General features: G+C 44.5%; 1 protein-coding gene and 1 pseudogene across 1 annotated transcript in view; one reads left to right on the forward strand and one right to left on the reverse strand.

The window, feature by feature from the left end:
• The first annotated feature begins 598 nt into the window (after nt 1-598).
• Nucleotides 599-20,047, forward strand: part of znf385c (zinc finger protein 385C) — a 127,567-nt gene continuing 108,118 nt past the window's right edge. Inside the window, exon 1 of the mRNA XM_029437603.1 lies at nt 599-719. The gene's annotated coding sequence lies outside the window, so the exon portion shown is untranslated. The remainder of the gene's footprint in view (nt 720-20,047) is intronic.
• LOC115011750 (basic proline-rich protein-like) lies at nt 9,109-11,371 on the reverse strand (annotated as a pseudogene).

The raw sequence follows: 20,047 nt of genomic DNA on the forward strand, positions 1-20,047 counted from the left end.
CCATGCACATCTGTGAGTCCATTATGAGTCTGTTTCTACATTCTTTAGGATTACCACTTTCAATATAACAGTTTAGTTTCCAGCTTTCGATGCATTTCAGTTCTTATCTTTTGTAGTTGATGCAGTTCACCTTCAAACGGCCAGTTTTACATTTCAACTTCCAGGTTTTTCAGCGGTGCAGTGCAGAGCAATGCATTTGAGCTTTAAACTGTTTTTCAGTCATTTCACATTTCTACATTTTCAGCAATGCCTTGCAATTTATTTTAGCTTTCAGCAATCACACGCATGTTCTGCAGGAAATGTATTTTCTAGTGGCCATACAAGTCTATCGGTCAATATGTCCTACCAGTTATTTTATAAATTCATTGTTTTGGTCATTAATACAAGTAAAACACTTTTTTACTCTTAAGTTAACCAGGAAAAGTTCGGTTTTAAATGGTTTTTAATCACAGACAGGAACAATATGAATCCTGCTCGACCCTTGGTGTGTGTGATTGACAGGTCATTAGTCTAAGTAGCTATTTGTAATGGAGGCTACGTGACCTGAGGACCTGACTTACCTGTGAGTGTTGAACTATGTAAGAAGGCAGCAGAGATCTGTTTTTCACATTAACATTCAGCGGGCATTTCAAACTTAAGCTAAACAGCATGTTTAGTGCACGACGCGACGCAGCGACACGACGCGACGCAGCGACACGTTGTGAAGAGTCCTGCACGAGGTGAGTGTTTCCAAAGTAATTGCGAATCAGCAGCGTATTCGTTACCTGCACGTGTTGTAATTTTACAGCGGTGGTTCTGAGCTTTAAACAGCTTGTTGGGATTTCTTCTTCACGTCTTTTCCTTGGCCTACTCACCGCGTTTTTGAATCCATGGTGTTGTGATGAATCAGTGTGACACGTGAGCAGGTGTCTGCCTCAGGTGTGTTAATGACAGCTGAAGTTTGTTGTTGTATTAAACATGGCGAAGCTGCTACAGTCCTGTTTTGAGTGCACATTGTTAGATGCTCATATGCCAGAAACATGCCTTCTGTTTTTTCTGCAGGTATTTAGTCATAATTCAAAGCATTGGGCGCTAGATTTAACATGAGGGCGTCGCCAAGGTGATTGCAGTTCATCCTGAGTGGGACATGACTTTGCTTATGAAATTGCAATCCATCCAATAGTTGGCTGTAGTAGTTAAATGTGAACTGCATGACGATAGAAGTCAGGGGATCCATGGGTAACCATGAATATCTGTATCCAATGTTGTGCCAATCCATGCAGTAGTTGTTGAGATATTTTAGTCTGGACTATAAACCATAAGTGAACAAGGTCACTGTGATGTCCCCCATTGATTTATGGCTTATGGCTTTGAAGCTTGGGTTTTGCAACCAGAAGTGACACGAAAGGGTGGAGCGAAGTACAACTGAACGCTGAATAAGACATTTTAACGTCAGGAACTGGAAACCCACCGTTAAAGGGTTAAAGTTGTAAAACGAAATTACAGAGAGCAGCCAGACCAGACAAGGCCGTGGTAGCGACCTGTCACTCATGAGGTAGCTATAGGCCCTAAAGCATATCCTGCTTTATCATCTATTACTATAACTAGCACCATAATTAAACAATGTTTTCTCATAGACTTCTATACAATCTGACTTTGCCCCCTGCTGGATATGAGAACGTATGCAAGTTTAAGGCACTGCTGCATTGACCAGAGGTCGCCTCTTGGTCTGGACCAAAGACCATGCTGCTTGTTAGCATGCCTAAAAATGAAATGTAACAGAAATATCTTTCTTTCTCCCTTTTAATCATCTTGTGACCACACTTAAAATCTATCTTGGGATACGTTGGGGGGGACCCGTCAACCTCCAGTTCCACATTATCTATACTGTATAGTAGGCCTACTACTGTGCTGTACATATGGATGTCTTGTAAAGGTGTGACCTCATTCATTCATTCATATACATGTGGGAGAAAACATGCGTCTAACTTATTTTTGCCTTTTGCATTCTGTGCATGAAATGAATGTGCTAAAGCGACATGTATAGGAGTGGACTACAAAGCACATCACCATAATATTTCCTGGCTGCAGACAGGAGTCACACCTGTTGGGCCCGGGTCACACGTGAAGCAGCAACGCACTCGTACTGTCAACGGGTTTAAACCCCACAGTTGCTTCTTGTGTAGTCGAGGCAAATACTCTTTCCAGGACACAGACAAAGACAATGACAGACACAAATATCTCGTACAGCGCTGTGAGCCGGTCACCAGAACGGGCATTTCCTCTGGGACCGGCCTGCTTGTCAGCCAGCTGCTCGTGCTGTCTGAGAGCTTGTTGTGTTGCTTGTCGACCCTCTTGTCACCGCGATAGCACTTCACTGTCTCTATTCTCATGGCAACAGAAGCGGATCAGGCTACTTTTAGTGACAACATAGGTGATGACATTGGCTGTGTCCTAACTGTATGTTGTTATGTGCATCGTCTGTTCCTTATTTGTAGTTCAAAGTGGTTATCAAAGCTGCCGCCCGGCCTGTGTTTGACATCTCTGTTTTGTGAGGCTATTTGACTTCTTGTTGGGGCCTTTGTGTTTGTCTTGGCTGCCATCAAAAAGCCTTTTTACACAGAGCATTCCTTTCTCCATTTTAATTTCATGCCACGTTCCTGTTTTTATCACCCAGATGCTTGAAAACATGTTTGTGTGTATTTTCAGGGCAACATGAAGCGTTTATAGTACGCGGACGGTGCATCTTTGGTGTCGCACGTCTCCTTTTGATTGGAGTTCTGGAGTCGGTGCCAGAGTCGAGAGTTACCCCAGCCTATTTCACGCTTTATTATGGAGCAGATAAGAGAGCCGCTTGTCTTTGCCGTCTGGCACTTTGTGGCCGGGCTTTAGTCTGCTCCTCACTGTCTTGTCCTTTTAGCACAACTGCCTGCTAGATTTTTGGAGTTCAGAAACTCAAGGGCGAACGCCACATAAATTCTCCATCAATATCTTTGTCTCCGCTGCAGATGCTGCAGATGCTTCACTGGCAAAATACTTCAACAAATGCAGCTCTCTCTGTTTTTATCCCATCAAACATTATGACATATCTGTAGTAATAAATATTAGCACTCACTCATTAAAATGTCTGGGAGAAGTGGACACTGTCGACAGTCATGCTCTTAAGTAATCATAGTGCTTCAGAGAGTTATTGTAAGTGTGTCCATGTGCATAGCCGTGTGTGGAGGTTGAGTTGGTTTAGACCAAAATAAATGTGTCTTTCTGTCCTCCTTCTGTCCCTGCCTGCATTGACTGCAGTTTGTGTCACTTTAATCCCTGTTATTAATCCATGTTGAGTCATTCAGGCTGCTGGAGATTATTGTGGACTTGTATGACGGCTCACAGTTTATTTACTCCTCTCTACGCTGAACACTGGAGCATGAAACGCAGACTTCTTTGCATGTATGTGTGACAGGTTAATTAAATAAACTCAATTCATTGTGATACCGATGCCTGGGCTTCGTACAAAGTACCGATCCGATACCCGTGTTTAATTCATAAGATGTAAACCTCAATGTGACGGAGGTATTCTTTCATGCTTTCCTAACCTAGATACATAGATATACTTTTACTGAATGTAATTGTAAAAAGAAATAGCCTTGCAACAGCAATTGTGGTTGGTTGTGTTGTGTTTTGCAGCGATGCGCTCGCGTGTAATCGGACGTTAATATCACAGGAAATGATTTGTTCTAGAACTTTCTGACATTTTATTGACCAAACGATTGATTGATTTGATCAAGAAAATAATTGGCAATTTAAATGATAATGACATTTTTTAAAATTTTATTTGCAGCCCTACTTTAATACCTGACTCCACAAGTTGATTGATTACCAAGTTTTAAAAAGCCAGCCTTCAAGGGAAGTCAAAGCGCTTGTTGTTATATGCACAGTAAATCAGGTTTCCACTCTGAATGTTAAAGCTCGTAAAGACGGCCGCCACGGGGGGCGCCATCTACCCGTTGTTCTCTGCTGTGTCTCTAGTTGTTTGTGTGAGAAAGTCTGTGTGTGTGTGTGTGTGTGTGTGTGTGTGTGTGTGTGTGATGGCTGAGAGTCGTTATTCTCAAGGCAAGGCCAGGGGCGCTTTTCATTGGCTGAAACAATTGCCCACACAAGAGGAACCCAAAAGCATTTAATTAAACTTCCCTGAAGTCGATGCTGAGGGTATCGATCGATTACGCCGTGAAAAACCTCCAGCAGCATGAAACGGTCAAAGCTTAGACACGCAACGTCTGTTATTTCCAATTCCAACTTTAGAGATTACAAGAACTAAAATAAAGGGACAGGGAGAGAAAAATGATGAAAATAGAAGGAGAAGTAAATATTGATTATAGAAGGGAAATGGAGGTTATAAAGAGGGAGGCTGAACCAGAGAGGAGGAACAGCAGCGTGTGTCCTGAAGGTGGAGTACTAGCGTGTGAAAGTGGAGCCGTTCATCATCTGTAACCTTGCCAGGACTCATGACAGACTCCAAGAAATGTGATGTAAACAGAAAGAGACAACAACAAGACGACGGTCTCATCGGGCCGCTACATCCACACTCTTCCAATCCCCAAGCAGTCAAAGCGAGACAGAAAGCTTGCTTCTGTGTTCTAGTTGGAGCCAGAGATGAGTACGGGGCTCATACAGCAACACAAAGAGTTCTACAGATTTATGGGGCTCTGGCACAGCAAGGTATTGATCTCTTCCCCCTGTCTGAGCCATTCAAAGGAGAGTGGAGGCTGCAGAATGGTTTACTTGCATGTTATGTTTTGGGTATGTAGTGTGTGCTCATTGTTGGAGTGAGAAGAGATGACTGTTAGAAAGAGCAGCAGTGTGCTGGAGCTTCTGAACAACAACAGGAGAGTCATTCATCTTCCTCTGTTGTATCTGGGTGGCAAGTCATAGTCAGCAGAGTCCTGCGCAGTTTTGCAAACCCGCACCAGGACCGACCTGTAACCCGCAATTATCTCAAAGTCAAATCCGGACCCAATCCGTCAATATAAGTTCACTAGACCCAGCCCACGATTTAACACACAGGCTACACAATCCCTCACTTTGAAGTGTTTTATTTTTACCCCAGGCCGGCTTCTCTGTTCTTAACTCACAGAATGAAGCCGAGGAAAAGTCTCACTTGACGCCGGGATGGCGAGCGCAATAAAGAAAATGTTTTGCGGCTGATTATGCTTGATAATATGTTGCACTATAATTTTCATTTCTGATTTCTCTAGGGGGAAAGAAAACCCTGCCAGACATCACTGGATGTGAATGTAAAATGATGTGTTTCAAATTATGATTTATGTATAAAGAGTCTAAAGCCTAACCCCTCCTGGATAGTTCCGTCCAATCAACAGTAACGAGGCACAGACCTGTCGAGCTTTGGATTTGGAAGGTGGTGTCTTTGTTTTTTGTATTTCCAAAACCAAGAAGGAAAGGATTTGGACCAGCCCCCGTTTCAGGAGTCACCAAATAACCAAATAACTTAGAACTGACAACATCTGCTAACCACAGTTTTTCCAATTCATCCCGATCAGACGCCTGTTTTTGTCTTCTGCTCACTGAAATGTTGAAGCAATTGCTTCCAAATTTTCATCATCATCATCATCATCATCATCGCCACCAACAAAAACAACAGCAGTGAAATAACAAAGCCATCAATCACATTTTGAAAGCTGCAGGTCATGGGCTGCAGCGTTGCCTAATAGAGGCACTACATTAACTGGTGGCGAGTTCTGACAGATCCAATTAGACGGAGCTCCGTACCTCTGCCACTGCTCTGTCCTCCAAGCTGCCCTCACACGAGCAGCTACACACGTCCACGCTGCTCCATCCTGTCTCGCTCGTCTCTCTGCTGCAGCATACATAGCAATTAGCTCGTCCTTCATTAGTGTGTCTTTTGTTTTATTTGTCTTTGGATCTTCTTATAAATCTACACTGAACATAGTGCATCGCTAGAAAAGTCATGTTTACTTTTCATGCTTCCACCACCACTCCCCCCCCCCCCCTGTTTCCACATCCCTCAAAATGTTTATTCCTGTCTTTGGTGAAGCTGCTTTTCTGTCGTTTATCCACAAATGTTCAAATGATAGGTTTTGTGTCGAAAGGAGAAAAAGGGAGTAATGCTTCACAAGATGGAGATGCTTCTGCCAAGGAGAGGAAACAAAGCAGGCTCATTTTTTGTCAAATCTATTCCTTTGTCCTCGTCTGAGGCCTGTTTTCTTTGTGTACTCCTCACTCTCCCTGCAGCCGCCGTCCTCCCTCTCAATTATTCCTGAGAAACGTCGTACTTGTCAATCTTTTCCCCTTTTTAATAGCTAATGGTCTATCCCCCCTCTGCCCAACAGTCAAGCCAATTAATTCGATCAAGCTGTTGAAAGTCATTTTCAGTCGCAGCAGGAGTGCAGTGGCAGACTGACAGCGGTGACTCACTATATCCATTGTTAAGAGAGGAACGACTCGCAGTAAACCAAGGTAAATTAGCCTGAATGGATCCAGAAGTAATTTTATATCTGGACCATTCAATTATGCCTTTGTGTGCATCCTTTCTGTTATTTCTCCACACAATGTGTGCGTGTGCGTGTACGTTTGTCACATTCAGTGTGAAACCTGTAGTCGGGCTGCGGCATGAATCAATAAGTCTTGTTAGTGCGAGTACATGCCAGACTATGAGGAATACTATTTACAGTCCATACAGTGTTCTTGCGATGTAATATGTGTAGAGGGCAATTTGTCTATTTCCAGGTGTCACGCTGCACCGTATAGTTTACATTTTGGTGCCTGTAGAAACGGATCAGCGTTCCACTTTTGCTCTCAAACGTTTCTTTCACTTTCTCAAAAGCAAACGTGAGAAAATATAACCTGTCACAAGTGCAGTGAAACATGATGAGCTGTCCAAATACTGTGGAATGAAGATTGTGCATGAATGATTTCTTCTTTTTTTTGCTGATTCGAGCCATCAAACCCCCCATGCAGGCCTTTGATGTAGCTCTCCATTGTCTTGCGGAGCTGCAGGAAATTGAAAGGGAAGATCAGGGGAGTGTTAGTGAAGAGGTGGAGGACGGGAGTGACGCGCAGTACGACAGGGTTTTCTGGGACATGGCACACGGAAATGAACAAACCTTGCATGACCTGCGGTGGCTTGATCTCCGGGCGTGAGGCTATACGGGGGGGGGGGGGGGGGGCAGAGAAGCAAGAACAGTTGTTTTAGAAAACACGAGATCAAAGAATAATTTTAAATGCTAAGAAAAGACTCCAGGTTTAATATTTCTGTTGCATCCAAAGCTCTTTTATTCTAATTCAGAGAAGAAACGTAAAACCTTTTGGAGAATATCACAAAACGCACTCGATCAGCTGTGAAAGAACATTTGTTCCTCGAGTTTTAAGAGGGAAGTTTTAATGGAAGCAAATTGTGACTTGAAGGGTGAGAAGCTTTCTTTCTCTGTCGTTCTCCTGCACGCTGTAAGTGCTTTCTCTGTGTCTGTCAACCAACACACTCAGTCCCATATTTCTTCTCGTTCAGATGAATTATGACAATCCGAGCCGGCTGTTCCAGGTTGGGGAGTATAAAGTGGTTTCGGCAAGGTTAATAAGTCCATTTTGGAAAGTGGAATTAGCATTTTGTTTCAGCATGGCTGTTGCATATTTGTGTGACTATATGTGAATATTTCAACCATATTCCGTGACGTGCACTTCTATTAAAGCCTGTAAACACTGAGAATTACTCGTTTTTATAGGTAGTGTATTTCTCCAGCGTGAGAACATATTTCTGCTTGTTATCACACCATATATGGGTGTTTCTAGAGAGATGGTTAATTACTACATTTCATTTGAATGTGTGTAGCGGCGCTTCTCCCTCGTGAGTCTGCGTTGTTTAAATGGAGAACGAGAGGGAGATGAACACAGAGGACGATGGAAGCAGTCCATTGTATCAAAATGACAGATAAGCAATGAAGGAGCGCTGTTCATTCCCCCCCCCCCTCACACACACACACACACTATTGTGCTCAGGTAGTGTAGAGAGAGGTGGGAAGTGTGATGTGCAACATGCCAGGTCAGACCCGGGAAAGTGGGTTTGCTCTGGCGGGAAATGGCTATTTACGTAGCTGAAAATGGAGTGGGCCTTTCTGACATTTTCATAGCCCCTGCAGGCAAGAGTAACCTTCAGCAGAAAACACAACGATTAAAGAAACAGGAGGGGGGGGGGGGGGCGGAGGCAGAGTGAGAGGTGGGGCAGTGAGCAGGTGAAGTGATTGCATGGGAGAGTTGAAAATGATTGGAAATGGAATTTGGGAGAAGGAAATAAAGATGGACAGAAATAGATAAATGATTTGGAGGTCACGCAGAGGTCACGTGATTCTCCTGATTGACAGGTGGAAAATAAAAGGGCATAGTGGAGGGTAATGCTGTGCAAGGTTAACACAATACTAGCATCTCATTCACAAGAGTAAAGTTCAATAAGCAACATATTTCAGCACCTTGTTGCACCGCCTACGCACTTCTGTCAAAACATGCAACGTCTGCGCTGATGTGACACGACAGAGAAATGACGCATGTATAAATCATAATGGCCCCGCGCAACGGCGCAAGTTCATATTTCAGACTTTGATAGATTTGACGTGATAATGTGCACCCTAAAGTTTCCTCTTCCCTATTATTATTATTATTATTATTATTATTATTATTATTATTATTATTATTATTATTATTATTATTATTATTATACAACCGGGCGTCTCCGTCAATTACTTGTGTCACTGTGTTACTTCTACCCACTTGTCCCACACTGTCCTAATAGCTGCCAGCTTGTCTCTCTCACGTTTGACAACTCTTGTCTCACGATTATCAAATCGGATTACTCCTTGGAGAAAATGGGAAAGGTTCTCAAGAGACATTGTGGCTCGAAATATGTTCCTGCCTGTGTCTGCATCCCACAGGATGACACATGTAAAATGCTTTTCACCCAACTCCTTCCACTCCTCCCCAGACACACGTCTCCCTTCCAGATTAGTCATTGCAAATACATGACATTAACCATTTTCATTTTACTTGTTTATTGCACTAATTAAGTTAAGTAGAAGAAGTTTCGTTAAAAAAAATTACTTTAAAGTATGTTTCCTAGATTTTCAAACTTTCAAACGGGTCAATTTGACCCTGAATGCAACACGAGGGTTAAAAGGTCTAAAGAACACAAAATAAAATCCTATCAGATGTGGGATTTTAAATTGAGTTTAAAAAATAAATTCACACTGATACCATCTTCAGATTGTGGGAGGAAGTCCAAACATAAACCCATGGAAAGAAATCAAAACCCAAAAATTGGCCATCAGAACAAAAATATTATAATTGTGCAAATTGTTTTGAATCGCAATTACAGACAGCCTGTGTGTGTGTGTGGGACTCTTTGCTGTTCTGGCTGAGGAGGGGAGGAGGGAGGAGGGAGGAGAGGAGGGGGGGCGGAGGGGAGGCGGGAGGGGAGGGGAGGGGGAGGGGAGGAGGGGCGGAGGGGGAGGAGGGGGAGGAGGGGAGGAGGAGGGGGAGGGGAGGAGAGGAGGGGGGGGAGGGGGAGGGAGGAGGGGGAGGCGGGGGGGGGGAGGGGGGGGGAGCGGAGAGGAGGGGGAGGAGGGGAGGAGGAAGGGAGGAGGGGAGGAGAAGGAGGGGGGGAGGAGGGGGAGGAGGAGGAGAAGGAGGGGGGGGGAGGAGGAGGGAGGGAGGAGGAGGGCAGGGAGGAGGAGGGGAATGAGAGGGAGGGGGAGAATGATAAGGAGGAGAGGAGGAGGAGGCGGCGAAGTGGGGGAGAGGAGGAGGAGACGAAGGAGGGAGGGGGAGGAGGAGGAGGTGGAGAGGAGGAGGAGGAGTGAGGAGAGGAGGAGGAGGAGGAGGGGGAGGAGAGGGAAGGCGGGGGGGGGAGAGCAGGGGGGCGGAAGGAGGAGAGGAGGAGGAGGGGAGGAGGGGAGGAGGACGAAGGAGAAGGAGTAGGAGGAGGGAGGGAGGAGCAATGAGGAGGAGAAGGAGAGGGGGGGGAAGGGGGGAGGAGGAGAGGAGGGGGGAAGGGAGGAGAAGGAGGAGGGGAGGAGGAGAATGAGGAGTGAGAAGAAGGATGAGGGGGAGCAAGGGGAGAAGGAGGAGGAGAGAAGGGGGAGGAGGAGGAGGGAGGAGGAGAGGGAGGAGAAGGAGGAGGAGGGGAGGAGGATAAGGAGGAGGGGTGAGAAGGGGAGAAGGAGGGGAGGAGGAGAGGAGAAGGGGGAGGAGGAGAAGGAGAGGAGAAGGAGGAGGGGGGAGGCGGGGGGGGGGGGAGGGGGGGGGGGGGGGGGGGAAAGGGGGGGCGAGGAAGGGGGGGAGAGGAGAAGGAGAAGGGGGAGGGAGGAGAAGGAGAAGGAGGAGGAGGAGGAGGGGAGAAGGGGAGGAGGAGGAGGAGAAGGGGAGGGAGGAGGAGGAGGAGGAGAAGGGAGGAGGGGGAGGAGGAGGAGAAGGGGGAGAAGGAGGAGGGGGAGAAGGGGGAGAAGGAGGAGGAGGAGGAGGAGGAGGAGAAGGAGAAGGAGGAGGAGGGAGGAGGAGAAGGAGGAGGAGGAGGAGAAGGAGGAGGAGGAGAAGGAGGAGGAGGGGGAGGAGGAGGAGAAGGAGGAGGGAGGAGGAGAAGGAGGAGAAGGGGGAGAAGGGGAGAAGGAGGAGGAGGAGAAGGGGGAGGAGGAGGAGGAGGAGGAGTAGGAGAATGAGGAGGAGGAGGGGGAGGAGGAGAAGGGGGGGAGGAGGAGAAGGAGGAGAAGGGGGAGGAGGAGAAGGAGGGGGGAGAAGGGGGAGAAGGAGGAGGAGGAGGAGGAGAAGGAGGAGGGGGGGGAGGGGGGGAGGAGGAGCAGGGGGGGGAGGAGGAGAAGAGGAGAAGGGGGAGGAGGAGAAGGAGGAGGGGGAGAAGGGGGAGAAGGAGGCGGGGGGAGAGGGGGAGGAGAGGGGAGGAGGAGGGAGGAGAAGGAGGGGAGGGGGGGAGGAGAGGAGGAGGGGGGAAGGAGAGGAGGAGGGGGCGAGGAGGAGGAGGAGGGGGAAGGGGGAGGAGGAGGAGGAGGAGGAGGAGGAGCGGAGGAGGAGGAGGAGGAGGAGGAGGAGGAGGGGGGAAGGGGGAGCGGAGGAGGAGGAGGAGGGAGAGGGGGAGGAGGAGGCGGAGAGGGGGAGAAGGAGAGGAGGGGAGGAGGGAGGCAGGAGTGGGAGAGGAGGCGGAGGAGGATAAGGGGAGGAGGGAAGGAGGAGGAGGAGGGGAGGGGGAGGCGAAGGAGGGAGGGGGATGAGGCGGGGGGAGGAGGAGGAGGAGGAGGGAGGGGGGACGGCGGAGGAGGAGGGGAGAAGGAGGAAGGGGGGGAGGAGGAGGGGAGGAGGAGGGAGAGAGAGGGGGGGAGGAGGGGAGAGGAGAGAGGGGAGGGGTAGGGAGGAGAGGGGAGGAGGAGAGGAGGGAGAAGAGCAGGAGGGTGCGGGAGGAGGAGGGATGAGGAGAGAGGGGGGACGGGAGGTGAGGTAGGAGGAGGAGGAGGAGGCGAAGGGGTGGGGCGGAGAATAGGGGGGAGAGTAGGGGTGGAGGAGACTTCTCTTAGTATCGCTGGATTGGTAGGCTCGTCTTCTATCTAATCTTCTATTCTGTCTTCTTCTTTTTTCTCTTCTTATCTCCTGTCGTGATTCCTTTTCTCCTTTTTTTTTCTCCTTCTTCTCCTTCTCTTCTCCTTCTTCTTCTTCTTCTCCTTCTTCTCCTTCTTCTTCTTCATCTCCCACACCTTTCCTCTTGGCTGATAGGAGCCTAATTGTGCAAACTATGTTGTTTCCTGATGTTACTGCGTTGCCTGCAGAATTTATCAGGTGATCATCAGACGGACAGAATTCAGGAGGAACTGTGGGAGAAAATTAATGATTTTCATGCGTCTGTGGAGCCAAAGGAGGACAGATTATATCAGAAGATGCAGCTAATAGACCATGATTATAAGCAGCCTCATTTCCTACCAATGACTGCGGAGCCACAAGTGCTAGAATACATATTTTCTCTTGTATGTCTTTCTTTCATGGCATAACAATGTCACCATAATGAGAAACTTGGAAAAGACGCTAATGTATTCAACTCATCTAAGCATTTTCTTTCCTATAAATCTGCCTCTCTGTCTCTGCCGAGTAATTAAGGAAGGCTGCGGGTTCACGAGCTACGGCTGTTTCATTACTTTTGAATAGGCCCAGATGTGCTGATATGAGTGAGAATGAGATATCAATATGTCCACTATTACTCACGCCTTTTATTCATTTTGATGAATATGTTTTTACATGATCATTTGGTGATTCACTCGCTTCTGTTGAAGCCAAGCCACGGTTGAATTAAAGCCATATAACAGGAGTTTATACTTAATAATCAAGAATGACCATTTCCTATGCATGTATCATCTTGTGGAAATGTAAATGTACAGGTATCTAACCATCGATCGCAGCCCTCAGTGCAACAGAGTGGAGGCGATTAATCATCTGTAATGTAGGTTCAAGAGGACTCTCATGCATCGGGTCATCGCTGAGACCCAGAGGATGAGCGCTGCATTTCAACTGTTTGACTGACTTTACACAATAAACTATTTTTTAGAGGTTGCACATAGAAATATGCGATACATGCCAGAGGGTGAGCGTCTTCACAAACTGACAGTGGCTCAACTCCTCCGTGTGAAAGCCGGGGGAATAGGCATTTCTACTTTATTATTATTATGTATTGCTTTCGCTTCCTCGTCCTCCCCGTGGAATAAAAAATCTAGAAGCGTGTTGTGAGGTTAAGCGGCGAGTTATAAATCACACAAGACAGTTGGGTGCTGTGAGCATATGGCTGCAGTTACTCTCCTGCAGTACCTCGAGGTTATCATTCAATACCCTAATATTCATATCTCTGTGATTTGTCTTATTCCAGGTGAACAGAAACACAAATACTGAAAGAAATGTGTATAATGGGAACTTCATGAGATGTTTTAAAGTGTGCATATTAATCAGTGGCAGATTAGCCTTCACATATTTACAATTGCACTCATTCCAGAACATTGAGGAGTTTGAGATATCACATTCATCATGTGACGTTTCAGAAATATCCAGCGTTACTGTAATAATAATAATAATAATAATAATAATAATACATTTAATTTATACAACGCTTTTCTAAATTCTCAGACTCTTTAACCATTTAAAAAAATTCAAACAAACATTATTTGATTTAATTTTACTTATTTATATGAACTTATGAAAATTAAAATAAATTGGCACTGACTAATCAATATTTGATATTATTATATTATTACATTATAACTAACAATATGTAGATTTGTCCCATTGTATTATTCTGCACTCCCCCTCCCCGTCCCACTTTAGCTCTTTACCAGCGATTCTTCATTTAGTGACCGTCAGTCACATATGAATCTGTCCCACTGCCCATCGATTGAGCCTCGATGGGCAGCTGAAGTCTGACTGACGGTGTCTGGTGCAGATTATTAAAGCACGTTCTCCTCCAGGAAGTCAATAAATGCTTGAGGAAACTGTAACGCAGTGTCTCCTCCACTTACACTTGTTTGTTTGGATGTGTCTTTGCCTTTTGATCCCCTTCCCCAAGTCAATGTGCTGCCCTGTCATCTGTACCAGCCTTACCGTTAGTGCCTCATTGGCCAGGCAACATAATTAGGTAATCCCATTGGAGTCTTCTAATTAAAACCAACGCCAAGGGCAAGCGGCCATGAACTGGCAGCAGCGTGGCCCCCGAGAAAGAGCACAAGTAAACTATAAATGATGTTGCAGTGGGTTATGGGATTTTAAGTGGCCTCTCATTTCTTTTATACAGGCGCACATTAACTCCATGACTTCACAGGAGCTCAGTGTCTTTTCAAAGCTGCAGCCAGGTGTGCAACCGTCACACTAAAGTGTCACTTTATACAAAACCTGCTGAGAGATGGCTTCTTTAAGACAATTAGACTAAATATTCCCCTTTTTTACAAGTCTGCACTGTGTACATGTTTCCTATACATTCTGTGTTTTGCATACATACATGTGAAGCTTCTGTGCTGCAGGGAGACACGTCTTGAACGTAGAATCTACAGAAAGCGTTGCATTTAAATGGAATGCTGTTTTCATGCATTCCTCTCCTGTCTCCTTCCTTTTGTTTTTTACCTAACATTTCCATATTCCATTATTTTTCTTCATACATGCCACTTTAGCTGCACTCACGCTGAAGGTAATCAACTGCCTGAAGTGCCATCGCTTCTTCACCCGTCTTCCCTTTTGTCTTTCTCGTCTCCAGCTGCACTCTGGTCTTTCAAAGGCTCCATTTAAAGATGTTTTTTTTTTTTTTAAAGTTCTCGTTGGATGGACACAGCTTGCCGCTTCGGTTTCTGTGGAAACCGGCTTGATGCATGCACCCTCGGTTGTTGAGAACAGTGGGAGTTTAAGGGGCTATAGAGGCCTGTCAGGATTTATGGATTTTACTGTACAGTTCCACGGACCTAGTGGCGAGTATCCACTCGAGAACGGGAGAGAATATACATTTGACCGGGGATACAGAATCATAAATCAAGACCTATTTTTATTCTGATATAAAAATGAATGACTGGACTTAAAAACGTATGTTGTGTAATGTTTTAATATGTAACTTTAAATCAATAGTTCTACACTGGAGATGTCTGTGCGGTGAATATGAGGCAGCAGGCGGCTTACTAAGCTCAGCACAATGACTGGAAGCCTGGCTCAGTCCTGCAGTGACACAATCTGTCTTCCAGCACCCTAAAGCTCAATAATTAGCATGTTGTATCTCGTGTGTTTAATCTGTGCAAACACCAAAGTGTAAAAGGGTTATGTGCAGGACTATTTCTTGGCCAGGAGCTTTTGTTAAGCAACCAGCAGATCCTCCAGAAACGTACTGCTCCCATCCAAGAAGTACAAGAAGTACAGAACCTGGACAATTGTTATCTGAAAACAGCTTTTTCTACCATTTCTGCATTAAAAGTTACTTAAACGATTACCAATTTACAAACAAGTTCTCGATGATTTGATGCCTGTTGGTCGACTGTCTCCAGTCTTTGTGTAAACTAAGTTTCTGGCTGTGCTGCAGCTTCATACTGAGAGTGACATGTGAAGACATCAGTCTCACATCTCACTTTTCCTCAGGGGACATCAGGCATAATTTAATGCTTCTCCTTTTAGGAGCAGCATTAATTCTGTTTGAATTAGAGGTTGCTGCTTTATGAAGACACCTCACAAAGGTTACAGATTCCCCACCTCCTTTTTATTTGCCAATACATTTAAGTCTATAATCAGCCCTGTCAGCACTGAAAGGGCAAGTTGCACCAGCAGTGTTGTCTTGAACCTCATGTGAGGCAGGTGCATGCTGCTTTGATGGAGTGCAGGGTTTAGACTGTGACCGATCAGATGATACTGGCTATGAATCCGGTTTACATCCTGCATTACCAGGAGCTCTGTGTGCCGGCGGGGAGGACTAGTACTGGTGCTTAGGAAGCTAAATAAATGAGTGAAATAAGTAGCTTCTGGCTTGTTTAATTGTCAAAAGCTGAACACCACCATGCACATTATATAAAGACTTGTCAGGCATCTTCGTCAGAGGTGCTAACGTCCGGTGTTAGTGTGGAGAGACGCCGGTGTTGTGTTTCATTCACTGTGGGTTATTTTTATGGTCACTTGTTTGAGTGCCAGCACATTTGCTTGAAGAAGGACATGTCAAGTGGTCATAAATAGGAGACCCAAGAGTATTCATCACTTCGCTGGTGACAACCTGTTCTTTGCGTTTCTGTCAGTTTCTCACGCCAGTGTACGGGGGCCGCAGCTATCATGACAGTTGGCCTTTCTGTTAATCGTTTCAGATTCAAATCAGTCAAAAGGAAACTAGAATTCAAATGAAGTTTGAAAAGGCATTTAAAACTGGCGAGTATTTACATTACAACATCAGCAAACATACTAAACAATGTTTGTGTTGGATGATGAGAGCAAGGCTGGCGCTGTGGGATGTTTATTGTTCCTGCAGTAACTATTTTGGAGTCTGGGAAACTGTTCAAATGTGCCAGCATAAACACCTCATTGACTAGACTACACTGTCACATTTACATTTGACCAATAGTATTCACTTTCATGGCCGATCGAAATGCCAGAGGTCAGATGTTTTGCTGCCAATAATAATAATAATAATAATAATAATAATAATAATAATAATAATAATAATAATAATAATAATAAACAGACTGTGAGGTGCAGTGACATGAATGTTCATTAAGAAACAATTAGTTAATAAAATAAAATTAACCAGTTTTGTCACGTTATATAAAATGTTACGTAGATAAGGTTGTAATATAGATATTGTTATTGTAAATTAGTCTAATGTCACAAGTGTAAAGAACAATTTAGATCGGTGATGTTCTGCTGGAGCTACACCAGCCGGCAGTGTGATCCGACCAGAGTCAAGCAACACTCATAAAAAGAGCAAAGACATCCGGTCATGCCTTTCAAAATAAAACTCTATTTGATTTATTTTTCTTGTGTATTAAAGTAAACTCGAAAATAAAAATAAAATAGGCCTATAGATCATGTAAGTGGTGAGCTATGTTGTAAACTTTCTTTTAACATGTTCTCTTAAAGTACTTAAAGATGGTTTGTTGACGATTGTCTAACATAAATTACAAGCCTATCCTCGACTAAAATACATACAAGATAAACTCTAACTATTTGAAAGGTATTTATTCATCTCAAAAAGACCTTTAAAACAAACGAACAGCTGTTGTATGACAGCTGCTTCTCCACCGGTGCGAACACGTTTACGCCATTATTGTTAAAAGGCACTTCCGGTCTCCGTTTACATAATGTCTAACTTGACAAAACCGCTGCACTGGACAGCTCTGCTTTTCTTGTGTTGGCAGCCAGTCTGTACCAATCTGTTTCCACTGTTGCTGGGCACGGACGAGCACCGGGAAAGTCTGAAACGGAACGGGACCGGTAAGAAAAAGCGCTCTCCTGTCTTCTTGTATTGTCACACGTGAGGATGAGTGTCTGCAAAAGTTTTTGATTTGGCTGAAATTGATCTTGATGCGATATTTTCAGGTGCACAGTTTTGAAAGACTGGAGTCAACTTCACATGTAGTGTTGTAAAGTTTTATTTAGCTCATCGTTTTTCGCTTTGGATTAACGGCGCGTATGTTTTGGATAAAAACCATGGATTGTAGACGTTATGCGTAATTGCGCATCAGCAGCACCAGACTTCTAATCCCACTTCTCCACACCGGTCGAAAGAAAAGTACTTTTTTTTTTTTATGAGTGATGAAGAAAGATGTTACTGGATAATTATAACAATGAATACATACATTTAAATCAATCCACATTACAAAGATCACTAAGTGGGGATGCTATATCAGTGTAACAAGGATTCAAGCATTTTCTTTTGGCACCTTGTTAGTATATTCTAAAAATGAGGTAGGATATACCTAAACTACTATTTAAGTTACTCATATTTTTAGTCCGCTGTGTGTCCATATTGGCAACATTTGCTTCATACAAGAACTCCATTATCCTCTGTACCCAACAATTATGCCCCCATCCTGACACACTGTACTGTACGATCTTACGTAATAGTATCTTCCACTGAAAATGGTCAAAAAGTCCCTCTTGATGCACTTTCTGCTCTGCTCTGCAGCCTATTGATATATATACGTGTATTTATAGCATATACAACATTAACGTTGCTCTTTAATACAGTTCTCATACAAACTTAAAACATTGGAACTCAAATGTTAGTGTCTGTTACTTTAGATTAGATTAATCCATTGTATCCTTTTGTAAAATGTTTCTGTAACTCTGTACATCTTTGTGTCCTGCTGATGAGCATTGATATTAAAGGGGCACACAATGTGACTTTGCATGCAAGCTCCTGGGAAATGAACTGTAGGAAGTGCTCTCATGTTGGGCATTCATTCCACACACACACACACACACACACACACACACACACACACACACACACACACACACACACACACACACACACACACACACACACACACACACACACACCACTAATGCAGATATATGCATAATACAGATGTTGGAATCAGTCCATCCTAAAGCGAGTGTGTGAAACTGTCATTTGATTCTATTGGATTTTCTACTGAACACCTCTTTTGGAGCTCGGTAGTCGACATTGACACAGTGCGGCCGCTCTGCACGGACGTTATTTATGGACAGCACCTTTTAGAGCTGCGTGGACCTGGTTGATGAATGCTGCAAGCTGTCTTGCTGTTATGATAAAGTGTGCTATAAGTTTCTCGCGGTCATTTGTGTTTTCTATTGTTTTTTTTATTAGGCTATCTTTTGCTTTAGGGAGTTTGGCATTTGAGAGATTTTAGAGGAGGTAGAGCAGGAGGAGATGGTGTTTTATGGGGCACGTGTTTGTCACAAGCCGTTTGCTAAAGGTCCTTTGCTTTCAGGAATACAGCACAGTAATTACAGTCTGTTTGGAAATGTGTAACATAAATGTAAAAGTGCAAATTCCAAGGTAGCTCACCTGGTAGAGTGTGAGTGCTTCCTGCAGCAGCCTGCGTTCAAATTCAACCCACAGTTAAGCCAGCTACACAAATGAGAAGATGGAACATTTTATTTAAGTCCCCCAATTGTGTTGTTACTGAGAAACCATAACACTCCCAGAGCAGTAGTTCAGATAAAGAACCACCTTTAACATTCTCCTAGAGAGCGTGAAGCGCTGGAGTCTCTCTAATGTTACAGATGCTGACACATTGCTGAGCACATTTCCTTCTGTTACGGAGCATATCCCGATATTTAAATGTCCTAATTTTAGGTGCAAAACACGTGGAACAAGCAAAACAAATCAAAACCAAACTGTTTAGCAGACTGCAGATTCTTCACAAAGTGGAGCTCTAGGTGTAGCTGTCGGGTATTTTTTTCTTTGCATTCATCATAAGCAAGAACATACATAGAAACCAGCCGCACAGTTGTAATGTTTGCTATCGCTAATTGGATTTACCGTGTACAGAGAGTGGTAACTTTGCACGTGCTTTGCCAACCTGGGGAAAAAACTAAGTACTTCACAAAAGTGATCAAGTGTGCAAGCGCCTCGTTGCTTCATTTGCAGAGAAACGTCTGTCGCGCACACACCTCAAAGACACCTAGAAGTTCAAACTGTGACTTGAAATCATGTTATATGTACACTGCTATATGCATAATGTTATTCCTCAATAATGTACAAATTCTGTATAATATGAGTTGGAGCTGACTGTTTCAATAAGGAACCACTTTCAGTTTGTGTGCGAGTGGAACAGTGTGAAGGAATGAAGGAGATTATTATGTAAACAGACATTTCTAACAAATATCTGAACCCTAATTAAAGCTATAATGCAGTTTGAACCTCCTCAATATCCCACAAAACCCACCAAATTTAGTGAAATTAACACTTTTTGTCATCATTAACTAATGAAATGACATAAATTCTATTGATTTCAAGTTAATCAACCTTAAATGTTTTCATTTTCTCACCCATTTCAGAACTTATAACCACCATGAGATGTTTGCAAGCCTTTACACTCTTTAGGTGCATACTGGTGTTAACTTCCACCTCAGGAAGCCGCTGGGGAAACATGTCCCAGCGAGGTGCATTAAAGTGGCTTCACGCTCAATGCTGAAGACACTTATTCATCTCACGGGGTCATTTGACCGAAAGCATTAATATTCCATGTGAAAGGGGTCACCGCGAGGCTGCACTCTGCATTCTGTCCACTTGGGGAATTGGAAACCCCATCCTTGTGGAGAGAGAGAGAGAGAGAGAGAGAGAGAGAGAGAGAGAGAGAGAGAGAGAGAGAGAGAGGAGAGGAGAGAGAGGAGAGAGAGAGAGAGAGAGAGAGAGAGAGGAGAGAGAGAGAGGAGAGAGAGAGAGAGAGAGAGGAGAGAGGAGAGAGAGAGAGAAGAGAGAGAGAGAGAGAGAGAGAGAGAGAGAGAGAGAGAGAGAGAGAGAGAGAGAGAGAGAGAGAGAGAGAGAGAGAGAGAGAGAGAGAGAGAGAGAGAGAGA

The sequence above is a fragment of the Cottoperca gobio genome, chromosome 8 (assembly GCF_900634415.1).
Source record: "Cottoperca gobio chromosome 8, fCotGob3.1, whole genome shotgun sequence".
Classification (NCBI taxonomy): domain Eukaryota; kingdom Metazoa; phylum Chordata; class Actinopteri; order Perciformes; family Bovichtidae; genus Cottoperca; species Cottoperca gobio.